This window comes from Lygodium microphyllum, chromosome 1, assembly GCF_053477565.2.
Source record: "Lygodium microphyllum isolate KBCC chromosome 1, Lygodium_microphyllum_v1.1.10, whole genome shotgun sequence".
Lineage (NCBI taxonomy): Eukaryota > Viridiplantae > Streptophyta > Polypodiopsida > Schizaeales > Lygodiaceae > Lygodium > Lygodium microphyllum.
In genome coordinates this window covers 96074684-96088122 of record NC_141135.1, presented here as the reverse complement: position 1 = coordinate 96088122, position 13439 = coordinate 96074684, and positions in this window count along the sequence as shown.

Below are 13439 nucleotides of genomic sequence, written 5' to 3'. Positions count from 1 at the left end.
ATGACAGTTAGAGGCAGGAATGATGGATATGGAAAGCATGGCAGTGGCAATGGTCGTGGACGGGATTCTCAGAAATCTCGGTCCAAGTCTCATGGGAAGTCACATAGCAAATCCCATGGTAGGAATGCAAATATTACTTGTCACCATTGTGGGAAAAAGGGCCATATTAGGCCACAATGTCATGAACTGCACAACGAAAGGCGCAAAGATAAGGGGAAAGACAAAGTGTAGGATAAGTCTTGTGATCGCAGATAGTGCCTGCAAAGTCCAGTGTTAAAATTGAAGAGATCAATGTTATGCAGCCTGAGGATGATGATGATGATGATTATATTCTTGCAGCTTCTTCTAGTGCTTCGCAGATGACAGAGATACACTCTATGTATGCACAGTGTTGGCTCTTGGACTTAGATGCATCCTTTCATGTGACACCTTGCCGAGAGTGGTTTCATTCATATCGTACTGTTTCGGGTTCTGTGCACTTGGGTGATGGTAGCTCTCTTGATATTGTGGGCATTGGTGATGTTAGGCTGCAGTTTCCTTCTGGCAGCAGTTTTGTTATGCAGGATGTACGTCATGTCCCTGCTTTGACATGCAGTCTCTTGTCAGCTGGACAGCTTGATGACACAGGTTATCATGTATCTTTTGGAGACTTTGCATGGAAGATCACTCGTGGTAGACTTGTGATTGCGAGAGGTGCCAAGGCTGGCAGCCTCTATCTCTTGATTGTATCCGCTTTTTCCCTTGATCATGCTTTTTCTGTGGGTCATATCCCCCATGTATCTCTTTGGTATCCCCGTTTGGGCCATATGTCTTTGAAGGGAATGAAAATGCTTTCTGGTTTGCAGTACATACCGCCCCTTGATTATGCATGTTTTGATTCATGTGAGCATTGTCTTTATGGCAGGCAGACTAGGTCTACGCATAAGAAGTTTGGTAGGCCATGCATGAGTGAGCCCTTGGCATTGGTACATTCGGATGTCTGTGGGCCCATGCCTTGTCAGTCTATGGGTGGTGTAAAGTATTTTGTTACATTCATAGATGATTTCTCATGAAAAGCTTGGGCTTATCCCATTAAGCTGAAATTCTATGTCTTGGCTATGTTTCAGAGATGGCTTGCATTGGTTGAGTCTGGGTATAGGCTAAAATGCCTAAGGATAGATAATGGGGGTGAGTATGTCTCACGTGCTTTTGAGAGGTTATGTGATGAGAGGGGTATTAAGTGTCAGTTGACCACCTCCTACACCCCCCCCCCCCCCCCAAGGGACAAGAGAAGTAAGTTGGATTCTAAAAGTGTCAAATGCATTTTCCTTGGTTATGAGGATGCAGGCGAGATGGGTTACCGTCTCTGGGATCCACACGCGGAAAGTCATCCACAGTCATGATGTAGTCTTCCATGAAGACAAGATGCATCAACAGCCTGAGAGAGTTGTTGAGATCCGCAGGGTAATATTTCAGGAGGAGCCGAGAGCTCCCACACAGCCAGTTGGACAGTCTATAGCTACAACAGATGCTCATGGTCAGGGTGTTGAACAAGTAGCTGGGCAGGTAGCAAAGCCTGCCGTGAGACGGTCTACTAGAGATAGACGTCCACTTGATAGATTTTAGCCCTCGATGCATTATGTCTTGGTTATAGATGTAGGAGAGCCTTTCACTTATGATGAGGCTGTGTGCAGGGGTGACAGTCACTCCTGGGAGAGGGCTAGGCAGTTTGAGATAGACTCCTTGCATAAGAATGACACTTGGGATTTGGTTTCCTTGCCTACGGGCAAGAAGGCTTTGCCATGCAAGTGGGTGTACAAGCTAAAAAGTACCCCTGGACACCCCAAGTTGGTATACAAGGCTAGATTGGTAGCAAAGGGTTTTAAGCAAGAGCATGGTGTGGACTTTGATGAGGTATTTTCTCTTGTGGTTAAGATGACCACCCTGCACTTAGTCTTGGCTTTGGTTGCTTAGCTTGACTTGGATTTATGCTAGATGGATGTCAAGACGGCTTTCTTACATGGGGACTTGCATGATGAGATTTATATGAAACAGCCTAAGGGCTTTGCAGAACCTGGCAGGGAGCACCTACTGTGTAAATTGAAGAAAAGTCTTTATGGCTTGAAGCAGGCACCTAGGGAGTGGTATCATAAGTTTGATGCCTTTATGCAGTCACAGGGCTACACCAGGAGTGCTATGGATCCATGTCTTTACACGAAGAAAGCCTGTGATGGTTCTTTATTGATTTTGATACTCTATGTGGATGATATGCTGATAGCAGGGAAAGCTCATGATGAGCTAGATGCTCTTAAGGCTCAGCTCAAGAAGAGCTTTGAGATGAAAGATCTGGGACAAGCCTCTCACATACTTGGTATGCGCATTAGACGTGACAGGCACTAGGGACTCCTCTACTTGTCACAAAGGGAGTACATTCGTAAAGTCCTTGAGCGCTTTCGCATGCAGGACCTAAAGCCTATTGGCTGTCCATTGCCTTCTTATGTGAATGTATCACAGGCTAATTTTCCGCAGACAGATAAGCAGAGGGCCGAGATGGCCAAGATTCCCTATGCATCCATAGTGGGCAGTCTTATGTATGCCATGATAGCCACTCATCCAGATATTGCCTTTGCAGTTGGTGTTGTGGCATGCTGTATGGCTACACCTCGCAAGAAGCATTGGGATGCCGTGAAGGGTATCATGAGGTACCTGAAGGGCACTGCAGATATGTGCATATGCTATGGCAGCCAGGATACAGGAGTTGTGGGGTACACTGACTCTGATTATGCAGGACATGTAGATAGTAGGAGGTCCACTTCTGGCTATGTATTCACCTATGCTGGAGGTGCTGTTTCTTGGATGTCTAGGGTGTAGAAATGCACGGCCCTTTCTACTATAGAGGCTGAGTATGTTGCAGCCACTAAGGCTTGAAAGGAGGCCATTTGGTTGGGTTGTTTGGTTGCTGACGGCTGTTCCCAGGATGGAGATAAATCCTACAAGCATTCCTAGGCCGCCTGGTCCTTTCCTAACCCACCCATCGAGTGACGCTCCTGTCCACTATGTGGAAGAACCAAACGAGGATGAAGCTTATATATGCCCTTATGTTTCGCAGGACGACAAGGGCAACACTATCCTCATGGACTATCAACCAGTCCTAGTGATGGCATTGGGAAGAGGACGAGGTAAGGGCCTAGGAGGGTAGGCACAGGACCCAATTACCTGTTGGACCTGTGGCCAAACCTGTGGCCACCCAGGTCATGTCTCGTCGTGCTATCCTAAGAGGGAGTAACAAAATAGAGATAAGGCTGACCAAAGGCTCGCTGAGTGCGGAATCACTCATCTTTTCGTCGATTGCCCAAGGAGGAAGCTGTCACCTGGTTCATCCAATGAGCCATCTGTCCCATTGGGGCTGTTCGGTGTCGAGAACCACGACGGGGAGGCCATGCCTATCCCATTGCGGGTCATGACCCATGCCCAACCAAAGCAAGCTGGCATCTCTTTGCTGCCAAGACCTAGCAATTTGGATGTAGCCTCGATAGGGAAGAAGAGCCGTAGACGGCGGAAGAGGAAGTCGGAAGCTAAAATCGCACTAAAGACTGAGAGTGTTACAACTCTGCCCACTAGAAAGAAGGTCTCCGACGCAGAAGTAGAGACGTCAGTCCCTAAGACGGCCGAAAAGGGAAGTGCTAAGGTAGGGGAGTACCCACAACCGAAGCGACAATTAGAGGCCATAGAGAAGGTGAGGGAATGGGTAAAGGAAGCCCAAGAACACCTAAAGGACGCTGAGCCCATCATGGAGGATGGGATCGACAACCTCTCCAGCATAAGTATGCCGACCTCACTCCCACAACCCAAGTCAAGAGAAGCAATTGCACCACAAGAGGTGCCAGTAAGGCCAAGCCTCGACGCTGCTACAGGGCCGCGATTCAGTCACAGCTGCTGGTCAGGACAATCCAGGTTAAGAGAAAGATGAACACCCAATGATCTTCTAACCACACTAGTGACTACCCCTGTAACACTCAGCCTGGGAGATCTACTTAGGCAGCACCCCATCCTATGGCAGGACCTTAAGCAGTGGATTGAAGGGACACAAGAACAGGTCACGACAAACCCTCATGACCATGAGGCAGAAACACAAATACCGAGTTTGACGCTGCACACTGCGCCTAAGTCCTTGCATGTCAATGCCTTTTGGGAAGGCTCCGAGATGCATGCAGTCTTGCTAGTTTTAGCCCTAGGCGACACAATGAGGAAGGGAATTGTAGACACAGGGGTCGGGATTAGTGTGCTTAGCTACATAGTGCTTCAGACTTGGGGAAACCCACCTGTTGAGACTGCTAGGTTTAATGTCATACTAGCAAACGGTATGAGAGTTAAGCCATTCGGGGTGCTTAAGAATTGGCCAGTGAAGATCGCAGGTGTCCAGTTCTCTGTTGACTTTATAGTCATGAAGGGAGTGGACTACGACATCCTATTAGGCTGCCCCTAGATGCGCAACGCTAGGGTCATCGAAGATTGGGGTAACGGCTTAATCTTCCTTGGCAATAGGACGAACGCCGTGAGCATAGAGATGGACACCTGGAAGACCTCATCTGTCGACTTAGATGCCATCTCTACTATGCTCAAGGGCAATACTCATGCCAAGAAGTCCTACGGGCCCTTGACCAAGTATACCCCATGCCCAGAGGACGAGTGGGATTGGATGCATGTCCTTTCTACAATCGAGCTGCCATTCTCTGATCACGAAGCATATGAGCAAGCCATAAAAAAAACCGGCAAAGCTGACGACACACCCTCTGTGCCAGTCTGCATGATGGCAGGAAGCCTTCAAGGGAAGCCAAAGCCCGTCGACTCCCACGTTCCAACCGACAAAAGGGAACTCCAAGAGATAGTGGAATATCTATTGGACAAGCTAGCTAGCAATCTAGCTACAAATCTCAAACCACTCCAGGATCTCCTAGATGAACCCAAGTGGCAATGGACCAGAGTGCATGACTTAAACCTCATGTATAACTTGGCCTTGATACCTGACCAACGACCAAGGATAGATCGAGTCCTAGGAGATGACGAGCAGTTTGATGAAGGAAATTCGAACGATGAATACAAAGACTGCCAGTCCTTTAGCGATGAAAGTGAGGGTGAGGTAGATACTGTGGAATACGACACTGAAGGACAAGAAATAGAGCAAATACGGGCAGACTCCAAGCCGCAGAGGAGTATATTCCGGAGGGAATGAGGAGTCATGAGCATGGAATGTGACTACGCCTGGTTGGAACACGTAGGAGCCATAGACCTCGAGCAAGCGGGACTAGCCCAGCCAGGAATGATGTCGGTATTGAGAACTGAATCACCATCTGAACTACGCCCATCAGGAGAAACCACCTCTTCTAGCGAAGGGGGGGATTCGACTCTGAATCAGAGGTTAGCTCAGAGAGTGATCCAAAGATCCCTAGGCCGCCCACAACCAAACGCACTAAGGGGGACCTACCGGTCCACTTGAGGCATAGGCAATTGAGACAGGAGAAGGAAAAACAACCCAGGGAGGATCGAACGGAAGAACAGCGGAAGCCGCATGACCTCCCTAAACGATTCACAAAATTCAAAAAGAGGGATAAGGTGGTAGTGCTGTTGTTGGGAATCAGCAATCACACTCAAACAGCCTCTTTGTATGGAGCCTCAGGGTCAAGGACATGCAGGCTAACTTATCCCATATGCACAATGGTGCCTACTGCAGTTTCCTACTTTCCTATAAAGCATTGTACTTGCTTCCTTTCTTAATGCAATGATAGTACTCTTTTCATTTCAGTAAAGTGTCAATGTCATTGTCCACATACACAAGATTGTGTTTATGAGTCCAAGTCTCAATCTTGGAACCTAATTCACTTGTGTAACAAACAGTGTCCATTCCATCATGAGTCTACACTTCTCCTTCCATCCTCCATAGCTTCCGGTTATGTCATGCTCTAGATCCCGCATTTCTAACATGGTATCAGAGCCCAGTTGGGCATGGCATTGCTTCTCCATCCTCTCTTGATTCTTCTGAACCTCCATCCAGCTCAGTGTCAGTGTATGACTTCTTTTCTCAACTCTACTCTCACTGAAGCTTCCATGGCAGCCATAGCCAACAGCACCCTGTCAGATTGAACTGCTTATATCTCACTCCACAGGTCAAATCTCTTGGAGCTTCCTTCTGGAAAAGTATTCCCCAACTCATAAAGCTTCCCTGTATCACATCAATCCAGGACATTGGACCATCTGGAGCTCAGCATTGTGAAAATCCCCAATCTCTGTTCTGTGTCTGCCATAGCCAGACAGGACCTACCTTGCTTGGAGCTTCCATAACTCTTCAATCAGGCCATTTCAGCCCACGATTTCTTCTGGAGAGTTGTTCCTCTGCTCAAGGTGCTTCATCTTGGCACAATAATCAATGACATTGATGCTCCCTGGCTCCAGCATTGTAGAAATTCGACCTCGCTGTCCAGATCTGCGCCGATTCTGTTCGCGGCACCTGTGCGCTGCATACTGACCACGATCTGCACAATCTCCATGGGGCTTTGGTAGCCCATGACATAAGCTTCCTAGATATTAAAAAGTTTTGAAAATGATGCACTGTAGCTCCTGCAATAAGTAAAAAACCAGGTTCCTGTCTCAGAAACCCTAATTCCACCATAGCCAAAAGCTTCAAAATCTTGACATTTTTCACTGTTTCTCTCACTGAAGTTATCAACAGTGATTTTAATCACTGACCAATACTCTCTGAAGTTCGTTAAAGTACTGTCACTCAGATCTGAAGACATCAGCATCAAATCAAGAAGGGGAAGATCACTTGGAGTACTTGGAGTAAAAGACTTTTGCAGATTTGGTATCCATTGACACTCAGTTAGTGCTTTTTAGCACTTGTGTCTCTCAATCAATTCTTCTGTTGCTCAAATCTAATAAAGTCTGAAGTTGATTTGCTACTGTTCCCGTAAATCTAACATGGGCAAAGACTCGCCAAATGCTCGATTCAAAGGAGTCGGATTCCACACTTGGCAAACCCGCATCAAGCTCATCCTAATGAAGAAGGGTCTCTGGGCCATCACAAATGGCAAAGAGAAGAAACCGCGGGACGCGGACCTTGCAACTACTTGGCAAAAGAATGATGACAGAGCCCAGGCCATTATCAAATTGGAGCTAGATGACAGTTATATCCATCACGTGGATAACTGTGAGACCTCACAGGATACATGGAAAAGACTTGACACCCTGTTCGTTGCACAATCTAAATCATCAAAGTATGGTCTCCTAATTGAATTCTTCAGGCTTGAAATGAAGTCCAGCACATCACTTGCCACACATCTTAATTACATGGAAGGACTCCTAACCCAACTTGCAGGAATCAACATTAAAATGGATGAAGATGTTTGCATCGGTGTTCTACTTAAGAGCTTGCCTCCTGAATATAATAACGTATCAACAACTTTAATCAACATGCCAAATCCTGAACTTGTTGATATCCAGGCATCACTGTTAGAAGAAGAAAAGAAGCTAAAAACTAAAGAAGAACCAAGTACCTCTAGAGATGAGCATGCATTATATGTTGGCAACAGGTACAAAGGCAAGAAAGATCAGCTCTTTTGTGACTTCTGCAAAAGGACCGGACACACCGAGAAGTTCTGCCACGCAAGAAAGAGATCCCAAAAGGCCTATCTAGTCGCAGTCAAAGAAGAAGAAGAAAATGAAGCAAATGAAGAAGAAGATGAAGATCACCATGATCGGAAGGACAAGACTCATCAGTCCTTGTACTCTCATAATTCTGATAGACTGTTTTAATAGCCTTGTATTTTTCCTTGCCCTAATGCTTCCTGCCATAAGCTATGTAAACTCCTTATGTAACTTGGCATTACAGTCCATGTACACTTTGTGAGGCCCCTGTTACAGCCTCTGGATGTCCACCATGTTTATGGTACCCACACTTAGCTTTTTCTGCAACAGCCTCTGGTGTTTTTCCATGTCTGTGGTATACCCACACTTTGCAGGTGGTTCTCATTATAGCCTCTACACACTTTGTGCCTTTCCTAGTTGTGATTGAGGAGGGGTGTTGAGAATCAGCAATCACACTCAAACAGCCTCTTTGTATGGAGTCTCAGGGTCAAGGACATGTAGGCTAACTTATCCCATATGCACAATGGTGCCTACTGCAGTTTCCTACTTTCCTATAAAGCATTGTACTTGCTTCCTTTCTTAATGCAGTGATAGTACTCTTTTCATTTCAGTAAAGTGTCAATGTCATTGTCCACATACACAAGATTGTGTTTATGAGTCCAAGTCTCAATCTTGGAACCTAATTCACTTGTGTAACAAACAGTGTCCATTCCATCATGAGTCTACACTTCTCCTTCCATCCTCCATAGCTTCCGGTTATGTCATGCTCTAGATCCCGCATTTCTAACAGCTGTTAGGTGCCAAACGTCAAGCATAAACAAGTGAACCAATCGAGGGACCAGCCAGGGTCAAGGAGGTGGACCTAGCCCAAGAGGGGGAACCACCCCGACTAGTCTTCATTGCTGATGATTTGACTAGTGAAGAAGAAACGAGTCTTATCGCTCTCTTGCGAGAGTACATAGACATGTTCGCCTGGTCCTTAGGAGAGCTTAAGGGGGTGGACCCAAGTGTTGTGACCCACAACATACCCATGACACCAGACGCAACACCGGTCAAAGCAGCGACCATACCCTATGAATCCTAAACATGCTCATGCCGTCAAGGAGGAGATTGATAAGCTAATGCGAGTAGGATTCATTCATGAAATTGAGCACACGGACTGGGTATTGCCCATAGTCATCATGATGAAGAAAAATGGAAAAATTCGAGTGTGCGTCAATTAAAGAAGGTGAACGCTGCCACCAAGAGGGACAATTATCCGTTGCTGTACACTGAGCACATGTTGGAGAGAGTGGCAGGCAAGGAAGCCTACAGTTTCCTGGATGGCTTCTCAGGATACAACCAGGTGCAAGTGCATCCTGCTGACAGGCATAAGACTGCCTTCGCCACTGAGTGGGGTGTCTTTGCATACATAGTCATGCCCTTCAGGTTGACTAATGCCCCTGCCACTTTCCAACGCCTCATGTGCACCATCTTTAAGGACATGCTTCGCAAGGAGTTAGAAGTCTTTGTTGACGATCTCTGTGTCCACTCGACACTTAGACAAACTTCGAGTAGTCTTTAAGAGGTGTCGTTTATACCACCTCTCCTTGAACCCCTTAAAGTGCCAGTTTTGGGTGAAGCATGGATGCATTCTAGGGCACGTGGTGTCAAAGAATGACATTTCCATTGACTTCTCGAAGGTCAGGGTCATTGTTGACCTTCCACCCCCGAGCAACTACAAAGGAGTTCAATGCTTCCTAGGCCATACCGGGTACTATCGACGGTTTGTACTTAATTATGCATTGATCGCCAGACCATTGTACAAACTGCTTATAGTCTTCGAATGGACTGAAGCATGCCAAAGGGCGTACGAAGAGTTGAAGAAGGCTCTAACCACAGCACCAATCCTACGAGCCCCAGATTGGACCATCACCTTCCACGTGCATATCGACGCTTCTAAGTTTGCCGTGGGGGCAGTGTTGTGCCAGCCTAGCGAACACAATTTAGACTATCCAATAAGCTTTGCTAGCAGACAACTCACTGAGACAGAAATGAATTACTCAATGATGGAAAGAGAAGGACTAGCCATGGTATTCGCAGTGAAGAAATTCTGGCATTACCTCTTGGCCACGCTCTTCATCTTTTTTGTGGACCATCAAGCCTTGCTATATCTAGTAAACAAACCTTGTGTTACAGGACGCATAGCTCGATGGCTCCTTTTGCTTTTGGAGTTTGACTTCTCTGTAGTGGTACGGAAGGGAAAGCAACATTACATGGCTGATCACATGTCGCGCATTCCCACCGGGGAAGCCGCTGGGCAAGGTGTTATTGATGAACTCCCCGACGCCTATCTATTTAACCTCTCCAGTGTGAGAGAGACTTGTTTAAGGCTGATATGACACCATATTGGGCAGATGACATAGTCCAAGTGCTTGAGCACGGACTGCCTGATCGACAAATAGAAAAAGCCCGGCTTAGAAGATTAATCCTCAAGATCCAGCCTTATCAGCTAATTGCAGGCCAACTCTACAAGCTGGGGCAAGATGGATTGTTGCGCAGGTGCGTGTGCGAATATGAGGTGCATGATGTGCTCTCTGAAGCGCACGGTGGCATTGCTGGAGGGCATTTTAGCGGAGACACGACATCACGAAAGGTGTTGCAGTCTCAATTTTGGTGGCCCACACTTTTCCACGACGCAGCACGATTCGTCAAGCACTGTGACAAGTGCCAGCGGGACGAAGGTCCCAATTCGCAAGGATTGAATGGAATTAACCCCGGTTATTGTTCAACAACCCTTCAAAAAATGGGGAATTGATTTCATCGGGCCCATCAGTCCTGCAGCACAGTATTTGTAGGCCAAGTACATCATTGTGGCCACGGACTACCTCACTAAGTGGGCAGAAGCGCGAGCCACAGGAAAAAATGATGCTAGAACGACGGCTAAGTTCTTATGGGAGCAAATAATCTCATGATTCGGTTGCCCCATCGAATTGGTCAGTGATCAAGGCACGCATTTCGTTAATGAAGTGATTGCACACCTCCTGTCCACCTTCCTCATCATCCATGGCAAATCCTTGCCATACTACCCTCAGGCAAACTGCTAGGCCGAATCAACAAATAAGGTTCTCATCAATGTCCTAACCAAGGTTATTTTTGCTTCACGCAGCGACTGGGACAACAAGTTGATGGTAGCTCTGTGGGCTTACCGAACCGCCTATAAAACGGCTGTCGGTCAAACCCCCTTTAGGCTGATATATGGGACAGAAGTGATTCTACCGGTAGAGTTCTTCGTCCCTAGCTTGAGAATAGTGCTTCAAGAGCGATGGGAAGGAAAGGAGGCATGGATGCAGCAACTAGTTGAGCTCAAACGTCTCTCAGAGACTCGTCTTCTTGCCACCCATGCACTGATCTGCGAAAAAGCCCAACGGAAGAGCTGGTTTGACAAGCACGTTAAGCAGTGCGAGTTTGAACAGGGTGACTTAGGGCTCCTCTACTCAGTTAAAGGGCATAAGAAAAAGACGAAATTTAGAGGTCTTGGACCATTCAAGGTTCGTGCAATCAGCTGAACAGGCAATGTCAAACTCGAGACCCTAAACGGTGAAGGAATAGGCTTCTTCAATGGCAGCCGTGTCAAGAAGTACTATCCTCCTACTCATCCTTTGCATGAACCGCTGATGTTAGAACTGCATGTTAGGGTCTGAGTAGCCACAATCACTGAAATTGACGACAAGGACGAGGAACCCGTGGAACCCGTATACCTTCGTATCACGGTCACGGCTAAACACACATGCACTTTCACCACCTTGATCGACGAGGGAGCAGACTTCAACGTCTTGACCTACGATCATTGGACTCAACTTGGCCAGCCACAACTTCAACCTACGACTGCAAAATTAAGCCCATATGGGGCCCATTCCTATGTACTACTCGGCAAGTGCGAGGCAGCCATTTCTATCGAGTCTGAGACTATTCCAATGCTTTTCTAGGTGCTACCAAATGCTAAAAACGCAGCCATAGAGTCATTCCTGGGGCACACCTTCAAAAAGTAGACCCACTGCAATGTCGACTACGCATTGCATTCATCCACCTAGCAATAGGCAACGTTCGCATTGTTACAACTTTTAGCAAGGGCTGCGCGACCTCATCCTGAGCCACCTAGCCAACCATCGATAGAAACACCCGTAGGCAATTCTAAGGAGGGGGTGGAATGTGGCCGCCACTCCCCGAGTCTCATCGCCCGCAACCCATACCAGCCCAAGCTAAGGCCTCACAATCCCGCCTCCAATGGGTGACTAAACAACCGCAATAGCCGCCTAGGAGTCGACGCTCCTACCCTCAGAAGACCAGAAACTCTAAACCTAGGAGGCCCAAATGCAGGCACAGGAATAGATGTGTAATCAGTCAGAGACGGGTCCCCAAGGCTCCCTTGCGCGCACAAGGCTACTATGAGGGCAACGCTTGGCTATGGATACCTAAGGCCCACTGTTAACCCTCAAACGAATGAAGGTGAAAAATCTGGAAAAGCTAAAGCAGAAGACAAAGACAAAGGCCAAGGAAAAGAGAAATGGAAGACAAAGACGCACAAGGAGAAGAGTCCTAAATAAGGGAGAAAGGCGCACAAGGAAAAGCGCAAGTCAAAACTTTTGTAAAAAGAGCAAGTGCATCATGGTTTAATTCAAGGAGAGCTGGGCTCTCACCCATGTAATTTGTAAATGTAGATGGGCGGTGGAAAGGAAGCTAGGAAGATAGAAGGACAATGGGAAAAAGGGCCTAGGCTACGGCCGGCCATGTAAAAAGGGGAAAAGGGGATGACTGCCCAAAAGGGATTTAGGGTTTTGTATATAAAGTTGAAAAGTGAATGAGAAGCTCATTCTTGTGTGTGGCCAAAAGTAGCTCTCCTCTTCTTCTTCTTCTTCTTGTTCTTGCTTGCTTGAGCTTGTGCTTGAGAGAGGGAGTGTGAGAGTGTGAGGGTGAGGGATCATGGGGTGGAGAAGCTCTCCATCTTCTCCTCTCTTCTTCTCTTCCCTTCTCTTCTCTTATCTTGCTCGCGGCAATGGAGCTTGGAGCTTGGAGCGGGAGGATCGAGCTTGCTTGAAGCTTGTACTTGGATCGTGGAGCTACCGGAGTGCACGGGAGAGGAGGTAACTTGAACGGCACGGAGGTAAGCTCACTACACTCGTAGATATGGATGGGGCATCGATTATGTGAGAGGTAGCCATTAGTGCTCGGCTTGGAACGCTTGAAACAATAAGCAGTCCGTGGGTCTTGGCGGTTGAGCGAAAGCTCCCACATTTTAGTTCCGTTTTACTCGGACCAACGGATTCAAGCCTTGAGCGCTTGCGCGCTTCGAATTGAGCATCAAAGTAAGGGTTTACCCTCGAACCGGTGCCTGAGATAGGTAAGAAGTGAGGAGGGTTGAAGATGGTATTCGATCTCCTTGGCAAGTAGGTTTTTTGATTTTTTGAGATTTATGTTGTGAGGTGGAGTAGTGTAGGTATTTACTTTGTGATTTGGATGCATTTAGGATAGGAAAAAACAAAGAAAAAGAAGCAAACAGTAGGATTTTCTGTTGCTGTATAACAGGCAAAAACATGAAAATAGGGGCACAGATCCTTGGAGTGCCATTTGATTTGAGCACCACAGTGATTCCAGGCATGTTTGGCATTCCCTCGTAGTGTCTTGCACCTATCTGGAAGGCGCTGGACGATTCAGTGTAGTAGATGTCAGCCTAGAGGCATCGCGCGCAACTCGCGGGCTGTCCACCGCGTAGTCGGACCAGCTCGTCTGAGTCCCAGAATCGGACCAGTCCATAAGCGGACGCTCAGACAACCATCCGA